At 37.6% G+C, this 21,057-nt stretch overlaps 1 non-coding gene across 1 annotated transcript; it reads right to left on the bottom strand.

Moving 5' to 3' along the window:
* Positions 1-7,976: 7,976 nt before the first annotated feature.
* Positions 7,977-8,083, bottom strand: LOC126654182 (small nucleolar RNA R71). Its single transcript, XR_007632439.1, has one exon. It is a non-coding gene; the product is annotated as a small nucleolar RNA R71 (small nucleolar RNA).
* Positions 8,084-21,057: the final 12,974 nt, after the last annotated feature.

The raw sequence follows: 21,057 nt of genomic DNA, 5'->3' as shown, positions 1-21,057 counted from the left end.
ACGACGTCAACGCCACCGGAGTAAATACCACTACCGGGAAAAGTTCACACTCAAACCCCCAAAACTTAACACCCCAATATCAAAAGCAGCAGATTAGGGGAAGCATTCTAATTGTCTTCTCTAATCTAGATGGAACCAGCGAGCAAGTTCCAAACGTGGTATTCCTAGAACTCTATCACGACATGTTAAAAAAGATGATGGAAACGTTCCAGGCCAACCTAGATAAGATGGCTGAAGAGGCAAGAAGTACAACAAGTGCTCATATCGAGAGCATGAATTTACCGAGGAAGCAATTCACCGTACCGCCCGGACGTCACCAGCAAAGGGTGATAGTGGAATGAAGGAACCCCAAAAATTAAGGAACTACCAGAGGAACAAACAGAGCTGAAAGAAATAATGAGAACGGGCGTGAGATCCCTGAGAACGAAGAGGATAGAAGGAACGAAAATAGAGGAGAAGAGGAAAACCGAGGGAACACCACTAGAAACAGTAAAAATCAAGATGAAGTTAGAAATAGGATAAACTTGAAAAGAAAAGAACGAAAGGAGAGAGAAGATGCTCATGCGAGGAGCAAAAGACAATAAAAATAAGCATAAAAAGGCCATCAAAAAGCACAATCGAAGAAGAAAAATTTGGAGGATGAAGGTGAGTCATTCGAGTCCCCACCAAAAAAAAGTAAAACAACATACGTAGCTGAAGAAGACCTTGAGAAAAAATAGCTAAATCACTGAAAAGGCTAAAAGCTGAAGAGTTGGACATAGACGATCTAAGGTTAAAAGGCTCGCCCTTATCCGCTGAAATCGTGGAGGAAACAATCCCCCACAATATGAAGTTGCCCATCTTGCCAACATTCAATGGAGAAGGGGATCCAAGAGACCAAATGTCGAGATTCTCGGCGGCGATGGGCTTGTTGAGCATTTCAAACGCCATTCTATACCGAGTCTTCCCCACCACCCTGACAGGAACAACTCAAAGGTGGTATAACAGCTCAAGCCGAGGTCAATCAAAAACTTCAAAACCTTATCAAACGAATTCCTAAACTGGTATCTAACCAACATACCGGCCAAAATAACTACTAGCATCATGAGGTCGTGTATTGAGGAAGAGGGATAAACACTGAGGAGCTATATAAAAAGATTCAATAAGTAAGCCATGAAAATTGATAATTTAAACGTTGACATGTGTTGGCAAATAATCGCAAGTGTACGATATCGCGCAAGTAATATAACTTGGAAGACCAAGTATCGATCCCACAAGGAACAATGAACTAAACAACTAATTTCTAATATTCTTTAATTGGCTAGTAGGAAAATAAATGGATTTGTGTAAACTAATTATAATCTAAAGTGAATTTAACTCAAGTAATTAGACTAAAAATCTGAAATCAAACAAATAAATTGAAGAATAAACAATAATGGTAAAAAACTCAAGAATTGATAATTCCAAATAAACTAGTAGAAGAATGGATCAAAATTTATCTAGTGATTTTATTGTGAATCGAGCTATTCTAATGCACCGAATCCCGCTCTCTCAAGCCTCAAAGATTCAAATAAAATCACAACCTAATTAGCTAATCAATTATTAACTTGCTCTCACAATATTAAAACTGAATTAAATAACTAAATTGTAATTATGAAGCAAACTCAACGACTACCTAAATTCCAACCCGCTCTCACGGTGTTTTCCTCTAAGTTTTTAATTACCTATGTCTATTTAATTAACAATCTCTCAATTAGTTAATTAAACACAAAATCATGAACTAAGTGATCAAATTAATTCAAGCATTAATCTTAGTAATTAAAACACAATTTTACTCACTTAATAAATCCTAATCCAATTCGAAAACTAATCTAAGTGTTCATATCAATCCCCGAACAAAGGATTTAGTTACACATGCTTAAGCTTAAATTAAACAAAGAAGAAGATGAAGAATTAAACATAATTAGAACAATAAATACCGGAGTTGTCAATTTCGGAAGAATCGTCTAGATTAAACTTGAAATCTTCACAATCGTTCTTTGCAGAAACTAATAATAAACTACTTATAAACTGCTGAGAAATAGAAGCTAAAACGCTATTTTAAGAGAATGAAAATAAAACTAATGTAGTCTAAATTATTCTACGTCTTAAATTGAGTCTAGTACAAGGTCTTTATATAGTAGGAGAAGTTCCGGAGTCTTCTAATTCGTATTGCAAATCAATTTGTAATAGGAGTTGTAATTGTGAGTTGAGGAAGAATTTCACTCCAAATCAAATCCTGAAGCATGCGTGTTTTACTCTTGTCCCGTTCGGGAAGCCATAGTTCCGTTCGTGACATGCCCAACCAAGTATCGATCCCACAAGGAACAATGAACTAAACAACTAATTTCTAATATTCTTTAATTGGCTAGTAGGAAAATAAATGGATTTGTGTAAACTAATTATAATCTAAAGTGAATTTAACTCAAGTAATTAGACTAAAAATCTGAAATCAAACAAATAAATTGAAGAATAAACAATAATGGTAAAAAACTCAAGAATTGATAATTCCAAATAAACTAGTAGAAGAATGGATCAAAATTTATCTAGTGATTTTATTGTGAATCGAGCTATTCTAATGCACCGAATCCCGCTCTCTCAAGCCTCAAAGATTCAAATAAAATCACAACCTAATTAGCTAATCAATTATTAACTTGCTCTCACAATATTAAAACTGAATTAAATAACTAAATTGTAATTATGAAGCAAACTCAACGACTACCTAAATTCCAACCCGCTCTCACGGTGTTTTCCTCTAAGTTTTTAATTACCTATGTCTATTTAATTAACAATCTCTCAATTAGTTAATTAAACACAAAATCATGAACTAAGTGATCAAATTAATTCAAGCATTAATCTTAGTAATTAAAACACAATTTTACTCACTTAATAAATCCTAATCCAATTCGAAAACTAATCTAAGTGTTCATATCAATCCCCGAACAAAGGATTTAGTTACACATGCTTAAGCTTAAATTAAACAAAGAAGAAGATGAAGAATTAAACATAATTAGAACAATAAATACCGGAGTTGTCAATTTCGGAAGAATCGTCTAGATTAAACTTGAAATCTTCACAATCGTTCTTTGCAGAAACTAATAATAAACTACTTATAAACTGCTGAGAAATAGAAGCTAAAACGCTATTTTAAGAGAATGAAAATAAAACTAATGTAGTCTAAATTATTCTACGTCTTAAATTGAGTCTAGTACAAGGTCTTTATATAGTAGGAGAAGTTCCGGAGTCTTCTAATTCGTATTGCAAATCAATTTGTAATAGGAGTTGTAATTGTGAGTTGAGGAAGAATTTCACTCCAAATCAAATCCTGAAGCATGCGTGTTTTACTCTTGTCCCGTTCGGGAAGCCATAGTTCCGTTCGTGACATGCCCAATTTTCTTCTTTCCCGAACGGAACAAACCATTCACGTTCGAAAAAACTGTAGACCGAAAGCTTTGATATCAGATTCCTTCTTGAGTCCCGAACGGAACAAGGCTTTTCCGTTCGGGACTCATGCTCACTCTGCATGTTTTCCGTTCGGGACTCATCTTTTTTCGAACGGAACTATCCTTTTTTCCTCAATCTCGTTCGTGAACTTTAATTCCTTCGTCCGCAAGCTACGCTTTTTACTCGTACACGCAATCCACCATAATTTTGCCCCAAATAGTCGGTTTTCACCTAATTTTCACTGAAACACTAACAAACACTATTAAACGTAAAAACGCCAAATAATGTATAAAAACAATACTACACATAATGAAAACCGACTAAAATCGACCCTAAATATAGGAGTAAAATACTCCTATCAAACCTCCTCACACTTAACCTTTGCTTGTCCTCAAGCAAGAAATAAATCTTACTCTAAAAAATATGTTAGAAATCCTTAGCATATAACTTAACAATAAATCAATCAAAGAAATCCCCAACCCTATGAATAATATGAAAAACAACCTTCTAAAACCGACAACTAAATAATGATGCAATCGAATAACAATAATAATTTTATGACATAATTCAATATAACAACGGTTACTAACTCATTAGTACAAGGTCAAATTGAATCACACTTCAAGCCTCACTATCACTTGCGGGACATGGAAAATAATCAATTTCTCACTTAGGCAAATCATAGCACAATTCAATAAAAACTAAGCTAATGGCATCAATATTTCAACAAGTAGGGTATATAACAAAGAAAGCTCACAATTGAAAACATGAATACTCACCATAAGCTTGCTCATAGTCCCGGACTCCGCTACTTGATTCGGTAATCAACAAAAATCATATGGTCTTTTATGGGTTGTAATGTGGCTAAGGTAAAGGGTAGGTAAAAGGAGAAAACAAAGGTTAATTATCAACTTAATAAACTATTTATTACTATTATTAACTTATAGCTAGGTTGAACTAACTCCGCTTTTGCGTTTATATGAACTCTTAACTTTCTTTTCTTTTTGAATTACGCTCTACTCATTGCTTTTTACAATCTCAGAATTTTTTTCTTCTTTTTAGCTATTACTTGCAAATTTTTTAACTCTTTTTTTTTTCTTTCAATCTTTTTCAAGGCGCAAACTTAATCTTTTTAAGCACAATATAGTTCACTTTTTCTTTTCACTAATCTTGAGTTTTGAATCACCTATATTCATCATAGTCATAACAAATAATATATTAAGTCGATAAGGTAAACAAAAGAGGTAAAACATAGAACGGTAAAAGGGTAAAATATGGTAAAAACAATAAAAAGGCTTAAGGCTCAAATTGGTGTAATCTAAGGGATAAAGGGTAGTCTATTTAGTGGTCTAAAAGAAAGGTTATACCTAATTGCCATAATCATCTAATTGTTGAAAACTCAATCGTGTAACTTTAAACGGACACCGAGCAAGTTCTAGGAATAAAACATGAAATCAATACTCACAACAAGGAAATTAAGCTCAAAACTCTCAAAAGTGTATAGTGTTATGCCATAAACTTAATTCCTACAAAAATTATGCTACTTATGCCAAAAGTTTAAAAACGACTATACAAATAAACAATCGACATGTCATGAATCCGCATCAAGTTATTCAATTATGTTTCAACGATTTGAACAAGTCTAAATTTTGAATTCACCCTTATTTCATCGGATTATGTCAACGAATTATTAAGTCATTAAGCAAGCATCGCTTATCAATTGTCGAATTAAGAAAACGCGTTCATACATTCATTGATTCGGGGAAATCTAAGATTGACAAATTAATTAAGATACACACCAAATCAACTAACACTTTCATATTTAAAAGACAACGATTTAAAACGATACAAGACCTTGAAATAAACTAATTTAACACCTAATACAATCTACTAAAAAGAAAATAACAACTTAATAAAAATAAACTAAAACTGAAAATAAAGATAAATCACCGAAAAATAACCCAAACGAAAAATAAATTTTTCTTCCCCCCTCCTCACACTATTTCTAGCTATGTCCCCAAAGCTAAGAAATAAGAAATAAAAATAGAAAAAATTGGAAAGAGTTTGGGTTTAGAAAAACAAATCTCGCTCTAGTCAAAGGCCGGTGGATCCGGTGATGGTTCCGGTGATGGATAACGCTCTCCGCCGGCGGCATTAAAATAACCCCGAAGAAAATCCTCTTGCCGATTAAGTCGTGCTCGCATTCGATCTTGCCTCCATTGTAGTTGTGCAAGACCAACATGTTGTTCACGTCGGATATCTTCAAGTAATTTTTGGTTAGTTTCCCAACCAACCCGGTTTTGCTCCCATCCGGTCCGGTTTTGCTCAACCAACTCAGAAAACCGTTGGTCAAACCCGGAAACATGAGCCGCTTCTCCGGCTTGAGAAGTTCCCGCGGGTTCCTTCCCCGCTCTTCTTCCTTCTCCTCCTTCTCCTTCCCGTGCTACCTCTTCTCGTCGTGTTCGTGCCACCAATCGTACCCTTCTATTGTAGGGAATAACTCTCCCCTTCTTCACAAACCCGGCAACATCCAAGAAGGAATCAAGAAGGAATCTGATATCAAAGCTTTCGGTCTACAGTTTTTTCGAACGTGAATGGTTTGTTCCGTTCGGGAAAGAAGAAAATTGGGCATGTCACGAACGGAACTATGGCTTCCCGAACGGGACAAGAGTAAAACACGCATGCTTCAGGATTTGATTTGGAGTGAAATTCTTCCTCAACTCACAATTACAACTCCTATTACAAATTGATTTGCAATACGAATTAGAAGACTCCGGAACTTCTCCTACTATATAAAGACCTTGTACTAGACTCAATTTAAGACGTAGAATAATTTAGACTACATTAGTTTTATTTTCATTCTCTTAAAATAGCGTTTTAGCTTCTATTTCTCAGCAGTTTATAAGTAGTTTATTATTAGTTTCTGCAAAGAACGATTGTGAAGATTTCAAGTTTAATCTAGACGATTCTTCCGAAATTGACAACTCCGGTATTTATTGTTCTAATTATGTTTAATTCTTCATCTTCTTCTTTGTTTAATTTAAGCTTAAGCATGTGTAACTAAATCCTTTGTTCGGGGATTGATATGAACACTTAGATTAGTTTTCGAATTGGATTAGGATTTATTAAGTGAGTAAAATTGTGTTTTAATTACTAAGATTAATGCTTGAATTAATTTGATCACTTAGTTCATGATTTTGTGTTTAATTAACTAATTGAGAGATTGTTAATTAAATAGACATAGGTAATTAAAAACTTAGAGGAAAACACCGTGAGAGCGGGTTGGAATTTAGGTAGTCGTTGAGTTTGCTTCATAATTACAATTTAGTTATTTAATTCAGTTTTAATATTGTGAGAGCAAGTTAATAATTGATTAGCTAATTAGGTTGTGATTTTATTTGAATCTTTGAGGCTTGAGAGAGCGGGATTCGGTGCATTAGAATAGCTCGATTCACAATAAAATCACTAGATAAATTTTGATCCATTCTTCTACTAGTTTATTTGGAATTATCAATTCTTGAGTTTTTTACCATTATTGTTTATTCTTCAATTTATTTGTTTGATTTCAGATTTTTAGTCTAATTACTTGAGTTAAATTCACTTTAGATTATAATTAGTTTACACAAATCCATTTATTTTCCTACTAGCCAATTAAAGAATATTAGAAATTAGTTGTTTAGTTCATTGTTCCTTGTGGGATCGATACTTGGTCTTCCAAGTTATATTACTTGCGCGATATCGTACACTTGCGATTATTTGCCAACAAGTTTTTGGCGCCGTTGCCGGGGAGCAATTGCAATTAAATTAATTAAAAGTATCTTATTCTTAGATTGAGTTAGTTCTATTTAAATTTAGTTATTTTTATACTTTGTGATTCTTGGATTTTACGTTGGTTTTCTTGTTTTTGTTTGCGCAGGAGTTTTGGTTAGTGTATGCCTAATACACGACGTGCCAGAAAACCGCTAGAACCGTTTCAGTCAGATTTAACATCCTTCGAAAGAAGTATCCGAAAAACAGCGCGGAAATCCAAAACAATGGAGGACGACCGTAACCCTCCGTTGAATCACGAGGGGATTGTTCCACCACCACTACATGATGGCCTAGCTCTTAATAGGCCAAACGAGAGGGTCGCCCCTCTTCCCGCAAGACGTACCTTGGGTGAATTCTTCTTACCCAACGTAGACAACGCCAACTATGGATGCTTTGCACCTCCTATACTCGCTAACAATTTTGAAATCAAGCCGGGAACGATTCAACTACTTGAGAGTCGTTGTCAATTTTATGGGTTGGAACGCGAGGATCCAAACGCCCATCTTTCAAAATTCACGGAGGTATGCAACACATTCAAAATCCATAATGTGACGGAGGATCAAATCAAGCTTCGTCTTTTCCCTTTCTCTTTAAGGGATAAGGCGAGGAATTGGATTCAATCACTTCCAAGCACCTCAATCACAACATGGAAGCAATTGGCACAAGCTTTTCTCAATAAGTATTTCTCTATGGGTAAGACCGCGAGGATGACCAAGGAAATTATAGATTTTCTCCAATTACATGGTGAATCTCTATACCAAGCTTGGGAACGTTTCAAAGAGCTTCAAAGAAATTGTCCGCATCATCATCTAGGAAGGGAGCATCTTGTCTCTATTTTCTACAATGGTACCAATGAGGCTACACGGGCAACAATTGATGCGGCATCGGGAGGATCACTTATGAAGAAAACTTATGATGAGGCCAATAACTTGCTAGAGGAACTCGCTACAAATAGTTGTTCTTGGTCAACCGAGCGGTTAAGGCAACCACCTCAAAAGGGTATCATGACCCTCGAGCAAACCCAAGAATTTGAAGCAATGAAAGCGAAGAATGCGACACTTCTAGCACAACTCGAGATGTACAAACAACAAGCAAATCAAAGGAATGCTCAACTTGCGGTAGTTCAAATGGGTTGCGAGACTTGTGATGGGCACGATCATTCGGGAATGGATTGCCCCGTCCTACATCAAAACTCAAATGAGCAAGTCAACTATGTCAATGGGCAAAGGCAAGGCAATGACCCATATTCCAACACCTATAATCCGGGGTGGAGGAATCATCCTAATTTTTCGTGGAGGGAAAATGCGGGTCAAGCCAATGCCAACCCAAATATGGGAGGAGCAAATTTTCAAGGAGGAAACCGTGGTCCACAAAACCAAGGCAACTTCAACAACTACCGACCACAACCCCCACCCGGTTTTCAAAATCGGAATACGGATGAGGGGAGCAAGATTGACAAGCTTATTGAGGAAGTTAGAACCGGTTTTAAGAACCAAGCTTCCGTCAATCACCATCTCGAGACTCAAATTTCTCAACTTGCCATCTCGCTTCAAAATAGAGCTCAAGGGGGTTTACCGTCTACAACGGAGTCAAATCCAAGGGAGCAAGTAAAAGCCATTGAACTCCGAAGCGGGAAAGAACTTGATGATCCACATGCAAGTAAAGAGAAAGCGATCGATCTAACAACGGGAACAAATGAGGAGGAAGTAACCGAACTTCCATATGTAAAACCGCCACCTCCTCCTCCATTTGTGCCAAAGGTCCCCTTCCCGGGACGATTGAAGAAGACGCCGGATAACCAAAAATTCCATAAATTTCTAGAAATTTTCAAGAAACTCCAAATCAATATAAGCTTTGCGGATGCTTTGCGTGAGATGCCTCAATACGCGAAGTTCCTCAAAGAAATCATAACGAAGAAAAGGAGTTGGGACGACAAAGGCACAATTTCCCTAACGGAAAATTGTAGCTCACTCATCCTTAGTGACTTGCCCACCAAGCTTAAGGACCCAGGGAGTTTTACAATTCCATGCAAAATAGGCGATTTAAATTCAATTAATTGTCTATGTGATTTAGGGGCAAGTATCAATCTAATGCCTTTGTTTCTTTTCAGGGATATTTTTGGTGATCAAACTTTGAAGCAAACATCAATGATGCTTCAATTGGCGGACCACTCCCTCAAAAAGCCATACGGAGTGGTAGAAGATGTTCTAGTCAAAGTAGACAAATTCATCTTTCCGGTGGATTTTGTCGTACTTGACTATGCGGCGGATAAAACATGCCCTATGATTCTTGGGCGCCCTTTCATGAACACGGGGAGGGCATTGATAGATGTGCACGCCGGACGACTCACTTTGCGTATCGATGATGACAAAGTAGAGTTTGATATGAAAAGGATTATGCGCAACACTTTTGAGGAGGTGGAATGCATGAAATTGGATATGATTGATGAATTCGTGGAAGAACTTTTCCCGGTTTCAAAAGTCATATTCCATTCCGAGGAGACACAAGCAACTTCCGGGGAAGAATATTCCAAAGAAGATGAGCCGAAAGCCGAAAATTTGATTAGAAGAGAGAGCGTGACACCACCTTCTTCTATCTCTCCACCAAAGGTTGAGTTTAAAACGTTACCATCTCACTTACGGTATGCGTTTTTGGGCGACAAGATGACTCTTCCCATCATCATCTCAAACAACTTGTCGGAAACACAAGAAGCGAGAGTTGTCAAAGTGGTGAAGCAACATATATTGGCGATCGGTTGGCAAATTTCGGACATCCGAGGAATTAGTCCCTCGGTGGTCATGCACAAGATCCACCTAGAAAATGAGTCAAGAGCATCGGCTCAAAGACAACGGCGTTTGAATCCAAATATGAAGGAGGTCGTGCACAAGGAGATAGTAAAACTTCTCGACGCCGGAATTATATACCCCATATCCGATAGTGCGTGGGTTAGTCCCATCCAATGCGTTCCAAAGAAAGGGGGGATGACGGTGATTGAGAACGAGAAGGGTGAGCAAATTTCCATTAGGACGGTAACGGGATGGCGTGTTTGTATTGACTACCGCAAGTTGAATACGGAGACGAGGAAGGACCATTTTCCGTTACCATTTATCGATCAAATGTTGGAGCGGGTAGCGGGCCACGCTTATTATTGTTTTCTCGATGGATATTCCGGGTACAATCAAATTCTTATCTTCCCGGATGACCAAGAGAAAACAACTTTCACATGTCCTTATGGAACGTTTGCTTATCGGAGAATGCCATTTGGTCTTTGTAATGCACCGGCAACATTTCAACGATGTATGACTTCCATCTTCGCCGATATGATTGAAGATATTATGGAGGTCTTCATGGATGATTTTTCGGTATTCGGGGACTCTTTTGAGATATGCTTAAATAATCTTGAACGAGTGTTGGCCCGGTGTGAGGAGACCAATCTAGTATTGAATTGGGAGAAGTGCCATTTCATGGTAGAGGAAGGAATTGTCTTGGGACATAAAATCTCCAAGGACGGCATTGAAGTAGATAGAGCAAAAACGGAAATCATCGAGAAATTACCACCACCAACTACCGTAAAGGGAGTTCGTGCCTTCTTAGGGCACGCCGGGATTTATCGACGATTCATCAAAAAATTTTCTTCCATTGCTCGTCCTTTAACTAATTTGCTTATAAAGATATTCCTTATGAATTTACTAATGATTGCCTTGTTGCTTTTTCTAGGTTGAAGGAAGCCCTTATCTCGGCCCCAATTATCTCATCACCCGATTGGACTCTTCCTTTCGAACTCATGTGTGATGCAAGTGATATAGCACTTGGGTGCGTATTGGGGCAACGGAGGGAGAAAAAGCTTCGCGTGATATACTATGCGAGCCGAACATTGGCGGGTGCTCAACTCAATTACACCACCACCGAAAAAGAGATGCTTGCGGTGGTGTTCGCATTGGATAAATTTCGGTCGTACTTACTTTGCTCTAAGGTTATCATCTATACGGACCATGCGGCCCTTCGATACCTTTTTGCAAAGAAAGATGCTAAACCGAGACTAATCCGATGGGTGCTTCTTATGCAAGAGCTTGACATCGAAATTCGCGACAAGAAAGGAACGGAGAACGTCGTCGCCGATCACTTGTCAAGGTTAGAGATTCCGGAACCAATTATAAGTGGCGTAGAGATTAATGAAACGTTTCCGGATGAGATGTTGATGGTACTTTCGGAAGTGGAAACGCCATGGTATGCGGATATCGCAAACTATCTATCTTCCGAAATAATGCCACCGGATTTGACTTACCACCAAAGGAAGAAGTTCTTGAGCGATGCTAAACGGTTTCTATGGGAGGAACCGTACCTCTTCAAGGTGTGTGGAGATGGGATTTTGAGGAGATGTGTACCACTACAAGAGATGATGCCTATACTTAGTCAATGCCATTCCTCGGATTATGCGGGTCACTATGGTACATCAAGGACCGCCGCTCGTGTGCTAGAGTGCGGATTCTTTTGGCCTACGCTATTTCGTGATGCAAAAGACTTTGTTAGTCATTGCGATCGATGCCAAAGAGTGGGGAACATATCTAAGAGAGATGAAATGCCGCTTACCAACATCCAAGAGGTGGAACTTTTCGATGTGTGGGGAATAGACTTCATGGGTCCTTTTCCTATGTCGTTTGGAAAGCAATACATATTGGTGTGCGTAGATTACGTTTCAAAATGGGTAGAGGCGGAAGCATTACCCACTAACGATGCCAAAGTAGTGTTGGATTTTCTCAAACGTTTGATGAATCGACGGGACTCCTAGAGCAATAATAAGCGACGGTGGATCTCACTTTTGCAATAGGCAATTCGATGCCTTGATGCGGAAATATAAAGTCTATCATCGGGTCGCTACTCCGTACCATCCTCAAACAAGCGGGCAAGTTGAAGTTTCTAACCGTGAGCTAAAGAGAATTCTAGAGAAAACGGTTAATAACACAAGGAAAGATTGGTCACTGAAACTAGATGATGCATTATGGGCATATCGTACGGCTTTTAAAACGCCCCTCGGAATGTCTCCATATCGTATTGTTTTTGGGAAAGCATGCCATCTTCCGGTGGAACTTGAACATAGAGCGTATTGGGCCATTAAAAAGCTCAATTTTGACCTTAAAGCGGCGGGGGAGAAACGTATGCTTCAACTCAATGAGTTGGACGAATTTCGGTTAAATGCCTATGAAAACGCCAAGCTTTACAAAGAAAAGACGAAACGATGGCATGACGCTCATATCGTGCCTAAAACGTTTGTGGAGGGCTCTTTTGTCTTGCTCTACAACTCACGCCTCAAATTATTTCCCGGGAAATTAAAATCCCGTTGGAGCGGTCCTTTCAAAATTCGAACGGTGGCAAGTCATGGAGCTTTGGAATTGGAGAATTCTAGTGGTGAAATCTTCAAAGTAAATGGACAACGGTGCAAGCCGTATCTTGGACCTTTGACGGATCAAGTAGTGGAACAAATCACGTTCACCACTCCTACATAAATTCCGGGCCACGGTCTAGCTTTTGACCAAAAATAATGCGCACTCGAGAGGCAATCTCGAGAGGTTACGTGTTTTGTTTTATTTATTTTATTTTCCTTTTATGCGTATTTAATTTTTAATTTGTTTATTTATTTCCGTTTAATTCCGGGGTGTGTTTTTGTGTGTTTATGCAGGTATATACAATATTTCAGGAGGTTTTCGTTCGTGAAAAACCTTTCCCGTTCGAAAAAAGGCAAATTTTGCCTTTGTCCCGTTCGGGAAAGGCTATTCCCGTTCGGGAAGCAGCCCTCAGCCCTCAATTTTTTCGAACGGGAAAGGGTAATTCCGTTCGGGACTAGGCAAATTTTGCCTTTGTCCCGTACGAGACACACTATTCCCGTTCGAGAAAGAGCCCTCGGCTTCTAACTTTTCCGAACGGGAAAGGGTAATTCCGTTCGGGACTAGGCAAAATTTGCCTTTGTCCCGTTCGGGAAGCCATAGTTCCGTTCGGGAAACAAGGAAATTTTGCCTTGTTTCGAACGGGACAAGAATTAAGCCTAATCCCGTTCGGGATTAAATTATTCCCGTTCGGGAAGCATCAAAAATTTTGAAAAATTTGAATTTTGAATTTTGAATTAAAGTGTAGTAGATTTCTTGGGACTTGTGTTTCTTTTGAGATTTGTGTTTCTTTTGAAACTTGTGTTTCTTTGAGATTTGTGCTTTGTAAAAATTTGAATTTTTCACTTGGATTGATGATTTGGCAAATCCGAACCATTCATTAGTGTTTCAATTTCACTTGGATTGATTACATGGCTTCGATCTAAACCGTTAAATCAATTTCAAGTTATTAAATGGAGAGTTTGAAATTAGTGGAGGGAAATCTTGAGATTTGATTTATTTTTCCTATAAATACCTTGCATTTTTCTACTTTCTATTTCACACATATTCTTCTTCTAATATTCTTCTTTTGTTATTCTCCAAATTTATTAGAAATACTCTCATTCCGCAATCATGGTGCGAAGCAAGAATGCCGAAAATCAACCAATCCGTCGTTCAAGCACGAGAAATCAAGAAGCGGCGAATCCACCCTTACCGGCCGTGGGAAGGGTACGTACTAAATCAACCGCTCCATCCTCATCTCGGGTTAACACCTCGGCAATATTGACTACTCGCTATAACGCACCTTTCCAAATCCATACGGAGGAGGAAGGTGATTTATATTTGAGTATCAAAGAAAGGGAAATGGTAATTCCATTCCAAATCGATTTTGATGATATGGAGAGCCTTGGCATCAAGGATGAGGTGGAGCGTTATTTGGATATTTTGGGGTTATCGGCATTGGCAAAGGTTAGTCATCACTCTTACGATGAACTTACTCGTGAATTCTTCTCTACTCTCAAACCGGTTAGCGGTTCTCCTTCATCTATTTCTTTCCGCATCAACAACACTAGCCACACACTTAGTGTTGAAGATTTGGTGGAAATGTTTGGAATGAGGGGAACGGGGTTGATAGATTGGGATCAAAATTTTGATCAAGTGGAGATATGGAGGGAATTGACGGATCGTGATGATTATCGGACAAGGGGGTCCAAAATTAATGAAATCAAAGACATCGCTATTGTGGTGTTTGTGAAGTGGTTTGGGCACTCGTTTGGCGGGCGTGGTGAATATACGAAGGTGGCCAAGAGTGATCTTTTAGCTTTGAATGCTATTTTGCATCCGGAGATAGAAGCATACCAAGTCAACACGGCGTATCGTCTTTTGAAGCGATTGAGGGAAGTTCCATCCGAATTATCCAAGATTGGCTATGGTTTCATTATTCGTGCTTTGGCGGAAAAATACAATTGTATGCCTACGGCGTCTACTTTGGCGACTTTTGAGACCATTCTAGCACGGTCTCTTAATATTAACCATTTGGATGTTGCCGGGTTTGTGAAGAAGGGGAGAGTTATTCCCTACAATAGAAGGGTACGATTGGTGGCACGAACACGACGAGAAGAGGTAGCAAGGGAAGGAGAAGGAGGAGAAGGAAGAAGAGCGGGGAAGGAACCCGCGGGAACTTCTCAAGCCGGAGAAGCGGCTCATGTTTCCGGGTTTGACCAACGGTTTTCTGAGTTGGTTGAGCAAAACCGGACCGGATGGGAGCAAAACCGGGTTGGTTGGGAAACTAACCAAAAATTACTTGAAGATATCCGACGTGAACAACATGTTGGTCTTGCACAACTACAATGGAGGCAAGATCGAATGCGAGCACGACTTAATCGGCAAGAGGATTTTCTTCGGGGTTATTTTAATGCCGCCGGCGGAGAGCGTTATCCATCACCGGAACCATCACCGGATCCACCGGCCTTTGACTAGAGCGAGATTTGTTTTTCTAAACCCAAACTCTTTCCAATTTTTTCTATTTTTATTTCTTATTTCTTAGCTTTGGGGACATAGCTAGAAATAGTGTGAGGAGGGGGGAAGAAAAATTTATTTTTCGTTTGGGTTATTTTTCGGTGATTTATCTTTATTTTCAGTTTTAGTTTATTTTTATTAAGTTGTTATTTTCTTTTTAGTAGATTGTATTAGGTGTTAAATTAGTTTATTTCAAGGTCTTGTATCGTTTTAAATCGTTGTCTTTTAAATATGAAAGTGTTAGTTGATTTGGTGTGTATCTTAATTAATTTGTCAATCTTAGATTTCCCCGAATCAATGAATGTATGAACGCGTTTTCTTAATTCGACAATTGATAAGCGATGCTTGCTTAATGACTTAATAATTCGTTGACATAATCCGATGAAATAAGGGTGAATTCAAAATTTAGACTTGTTCAAATCGTTGAAACATAATTGAATAACTTGATGCGGATTCATGACATGTCGATTGTTTATTTGTATAGTCGTTTTTAAACTTTTGGCATAAGTAGCATAATTTTTGTAGGAATTAAGTTTATGGCATAACACTACACACTTTTGAGAGTTTTGAGCTTAATTTCCTTGTTGTGAGTATTGATTTCATGTTTTATTCCTAGAACTTGCTCGGTGTCCGTTTAAAGTTACACGATTGAGTTTTCAACAATTAGATGATTATGGCAATTAGGTATAACCTTTCTTTTAGACCACTTAAATAGACTACCCTTTATTCCCTAGATTACACCAATTTGAGCCTTAAACCTTTTTATTGTTTTTTTTACCGTATTTTACCCTTTACCGTTCTATGCTTTACCTCTTTTGTTTACCTTATCGACTTTATATATTATTTGTTATGACTATGATGAATATAGGTGATTAATAACTCGAGATTAGTGAAAAGAGAAAAGTGAACTACATTGTGCTTAAAAGATTAAGATTGCGCCTTGAAAAAGATTGAAAAAGAAAAAAAAAAGATAGAAATTTGCAAGCAAAAAGCTTCAAAAAGAGAAAAATTCTGAGATTGCAAAAAGCAATGAGTAGAGCGTAAATTCAAAAATAAAAGAAAGTTATAAGTTCACATAAACGCAAAACCGGAGTTAGATCAACCTAGAAGTTAATAGTAGTAATAAATAGTATATTAAGTTGATAATTAGCCTTTGTTTAACCTTTTTATCTACCCTTTACCTTAGCCACATTACAACCCATAAAAGACCATATGATTTTTGTTGATTACCAAATCAAGTAGCGGAGTCCGGGACTATGAGCAAGCTTATGGTGAGTATTCATGTTTTCAATTGTGAGCTTTCTTTGTTATATACCCTACTTGTTGAAATATTGATGCCATTAGCTTAGTTTTTATTGAATTGTGCTATGATTTGCCTAAGTGAGAAATTGATTATTTTCCATGTCCCGCAAGTGATAGTGAGGCTTGAAGTGTGATTCAATTTGACCTTGTACTAATGAGTTAGTAACCGTTGTTATATTGAATTATGTCATAAAATTATTATTGTTATTCGATTGCATCATTATTTAGTTGTCGGTTTTAGAAGGTTGTTTTTCATATTATTCATAGGGTTGGGGATTTCTTTGATTGATTTATTGTTAAGTTATATGCTAAGGATTTCTAACATATTTTTTAGAGTAAGATTTATTTCTTGCTTGAGGACAAGCAAAGGTTAAGTGTGAGGAGGTTTGATAGGAGTATTTTACTCCTATATTTAGGGTCGATTTTAGTCGGTTTTCATTATGTGTAGTATTGTTTTTATACATTATTTGGCGTTTTTACGTTTAATAGTGTTTGTTAGTGTTTCAGTGAAAATTAGGTGAAAACCGACTATTTGGGGCAAAATTATGGTGGATTGCGTGTACGAGTAAAAAGCGTAGCTTGCGGACGAAGGAATTGAAGTTCACGAACGAGATTGAGGAAAAAAGGATAGTTCCGTTCGAAAAAAGATGAGTCCCGAACGGAAAACATGCAGAGTGAGCATGAGTCCCGAACGGAAAAGCCTTGTTCCGTTCGGGACTCAAGAAGGAATCTGATATCAAAGCTTTCGGTCTACAGTTTTTTCGAACGTGAATGGTTTGTTCCGTTCGGGAATCATCTTTTTTCGAACGGAACTATCCTTTTTTCCTCAATCTCGTTCATGAACTTCAATTCCTTCGTCCGCAAGCTACGCTTTTTACTCGTACACGCAATCCACCATAATTTTGCCCCAAATAGTCGGTTTTCACCTAATTTTCACTGAAACACTAACAAACACTATTAAACGTAAAAACGCCAAATAATGTATAAAAACAATACTACACATAATGAAAACCGACTAAAATCGACCCTAAATATAGGAGTAAAATACTCCTATCAACATGGCCATCGAAGTTCTAAGAGAGGGAACACGATTCGGGAAGTTGGTGGACAAACTGCTAGTCAACAAACCCACGAATTTCACAAACCTAGTGAAAATAGCGCAAAAGTATTTCGAGCTAGCCGAAGGGCGAAGAGCTATAAGAGGAAAGGAAGCAAAAAGCAAGGAGTCGAAAGAAAGGAAAAGGGATAAGCCAAGGTCAAGGACAGAGGAATGACGCCATCGACGTGAAAAAAGCAAGCGCTTCGCCGCACAGGACATGTATGAACCTAATTAACTAATTAAAACTAAATTAAATATTCATCTTTTACCAACTAATTCAAATATTAAATTGAATAAAGCTAAAAACATAAAATAATAGTACCCAATTGAAATTTCAATTAAAACATAATTATGAAATAATATTATTTAATTATTTAATTTTACCAACACAACGTGCTGTGTCGGTAAAAATATGCAAGCGCACGTATGCCAACTTGTAATACAGACTGCAAAGTCCATATATCGTACCCACAGAGAAAGCTTCTGAATACAAGCAGTTAGGAGTCTCGATTTGGATAGTTAATAAGATATTTTTATTTTGTTTAAGTTAACTAGAGACAAAATTTAACCAATGTAAATTTAACTGAAGTAAAAGTTGTAATTAAAGTGAAGTTTTAACAATAATGAAAAAAGCAGGAATCATTAATCTTCATTATGCTGTTTACTTGATTCGGGTTATGGATTATACTGTTATGATATGCTTCGGATTAATCGAAAACACCTAAAATTCTCTCTCGAGCAATTACATGAAAAAGCATAGAACTAACTGGTAGAAGATTAATTATTCACTCTCGCACAATGATTAACCTAATTATTAATTAATTAAATGTTTATGAAGCGAATCCAAAGAACACGCACTCGTTAATTCACTCTCGCACAATTATTTCCTACGTTTTTAATTATGTTGTTTGATAGGAGTAAAATACTCCTATATTACGAGGCACTTTTGCATCGCTTTGTATACTTTTATCGCATGTTTCAAGTGATTATATCGCTTATTACATGTGTTAGTGTTTCAGGATAAACGTAGCGTATGTGAAGGGTTTTGAGTCCAAAAGAGCAAAGAATCGATGATATTTGGAAGTCGGGAGATGGATTGAAGCGAAAGAGCAATTAAAGATCGAATGAAGTTTATTTCTGCATGGTCTCGATCGAGAAGCAGATTATGCCTTGGCTTCTCGATCGAGAAGAAAGGCCATATTTTCCAGATTTTCGAGAATTATTGCTTCTCGATCGAGAAGCTGACTTTAATGAAGCTTCTCGATCGAGAAGCCCCAGATTTCAGCATTTCAGATCCTTTTGGGTTCTTGTGTTCTCTTGGCCCATTTCCACTTTTGGCCAAACAAGCTTGTAATATGATGTTTTTTATTTCCTTTTTGGGCTTTACTATATAAAGGCACCTTATGTCACATTTTAGGTTAAGCCTCTTTTTGTAGCAACAATTAATACTCTAGCAATTATTCTCTTAGTTATTGAATCTTCATTATCTTGTTCATGCCTTATTGTTCTTCATTGTTATTTGAGGTAAACTTTCTCACTTTTATTATGTTGATTTACTTTTGCTTAGTTGTTGTTTTAACTTTAATCATGAGTAGCTAAACCCCTAGTCTAGGGGTTGTTTATGATTGCTATATATGATTGCTAGATGATTGGTTAGGGTTGTATGGGTTAGGATTTTGTTGTGTTTAATGATCTTAATGCTAAGATTAAGTTAGCTTCTTAATTTATGATTTGTGTTTGATTAGTGAGGGCGAGAGTTAAGCTAATCGAATAGACCTAGTTGAGCATAAGCTTAAGACCTAAATGCGCGAGAGTGATTTAGGGATTTAGCGGTTGTTTGAGTTTGCGGATTAATCAGATTGATTGTTGTAGTCGACATCCAATTGCGCGAGAGTGAGTTGGATTTCGACTCATTAATCAATTGTCGGTTCTTCAACTTCCGGCTCGAGAGAGCGGATTTAGATACCTTAGAATGGCTCGACCCGAACCAATACCCGTATACCCGACCTATTACCTAGGAATCTCGTTGGCATGATTAGCAACCCTTAGGCGCTTTTAATTATTGTTTTTAATCCTTTAATCAATTAGTTGTTTAATTCGTAATTGCTTCTTAGTCTAATTAGTGATTGCTTAATTTTTAGTTCCGTTGTTATTAATCAAAAATCCAATTACTCTTTGCTTTCCGAATTGAAAATCAAAGTCAATTTCATTCACTTTAAACCTCTTGTCTCTGTGGGATCGACATCCGACTTCCGAATTACTACAAGTTGGGTTAATTTTCAACATTGTTGTATTCCAATTTTACTCTCGAGAGCTAAACTAAAACAAATGGCATAGGCTAAGTGATCAGTTTAGGTTAAGCATTAATTAAAACATATCAAGAATAAAAATCCATAATTCCAATTCAATTAGAGGGACATAATTTCGATTAATAATCCCCAACGAAGGGTTTAACTACGCATAATCATAGGTAAACTTAGAGAAATATAAAAGGAATTCATTCTGAGATTAAAATAAATATTAAATATATAATTCAGATCAATCGTACTTTATTCGAATGTAACTAACAATAATCGACGAAACAATAATGAAATCAATCTAAGAACGAATAGATGAAAAGCTAAAAACTATAAAATAGGGTTTATGTCTAAACAAACAGTAATTAATCGAACCATTTACAAGATGTAATCAATGTCTATTTATACCTGAAACAAAATAGGATAGTCTCTGATTTCGAACTATATGTAATGTCTAGAATGCTTCGGGACTACAGTCTTTTACTCGCGAACTCGTAGGGCCAAAATTGTAATATCGGTGTGCAAGTTTCTTGGGTGTCGCGTACGCGATAGAGCTCGAACAGTCCTTGGTGTCGCGACGCAACACCCCCAGTTGCGACGCGACACCCATGATTTTCCAACGCACGACGCGAGGTTGTCACTTTTCCGTCGTGTGTTTCTTCTGCCAAGAGGGATTTCATTTTCTTCAACCGGCGCGACGCTACCCCCTTTGTGGCGACGCGACAACTCCTTTTTTACTCCGAAATCACTTCGAAATCACCAAAGCTTCACGATTCTTCACTGAGGTCTTTTAGGAGTAAAATACTACTATATCTAGAGTCGTTCCCATTACGTTTTGATACATTGTAGCACGTCTTTTGAGGCATTTTGGTGTCTTATCGTATGTGTATGTATTTCAGGAGGATTGGAGCGTAATGGAGACTATTTGGCCCAAAAAGCGGAAAGAACCGGCAAAGAATTCGATTCGGCAAAGTTTTGGAGCAAGAAAGCGGCGAAGAGCCCTTTTTAAAGGAGGTCACGATCTGGACCTTGAGGGCCACGATCGTGACCAGACATGAAAAATGTACCGAGAGGAATGCTCTAAGAAAGATCACGATCTGGACCTGAGGGTCACGATCTGGACCAGTACAAATTTAATTCTCAACTTTCAAATTTCAAGGCTCAAGATTTAGGCCTGCTTCCTTATTTGGCCAAACACTCTTATATT

The sequence above is a fragment of the Mercurialis annua genome, linkage group LG6, assembly GCF_937616625.2.
Source record: "Mercurialis annua linkage group LG6, ddMerAnnu1.2, whole genome shotgun sequence".
Lineage (NCBI taxonomy): Eukaryota > Viridiplantae > Streptophyta > Magnoliopsida > Malpighiales > Euphorbiaceae > Mercurialis > Mercurialis annua.
Note: the sequence above shows the minus strand (reverse complement) of the source record. Positions and strands in the feature narration are given on the sequence as shown.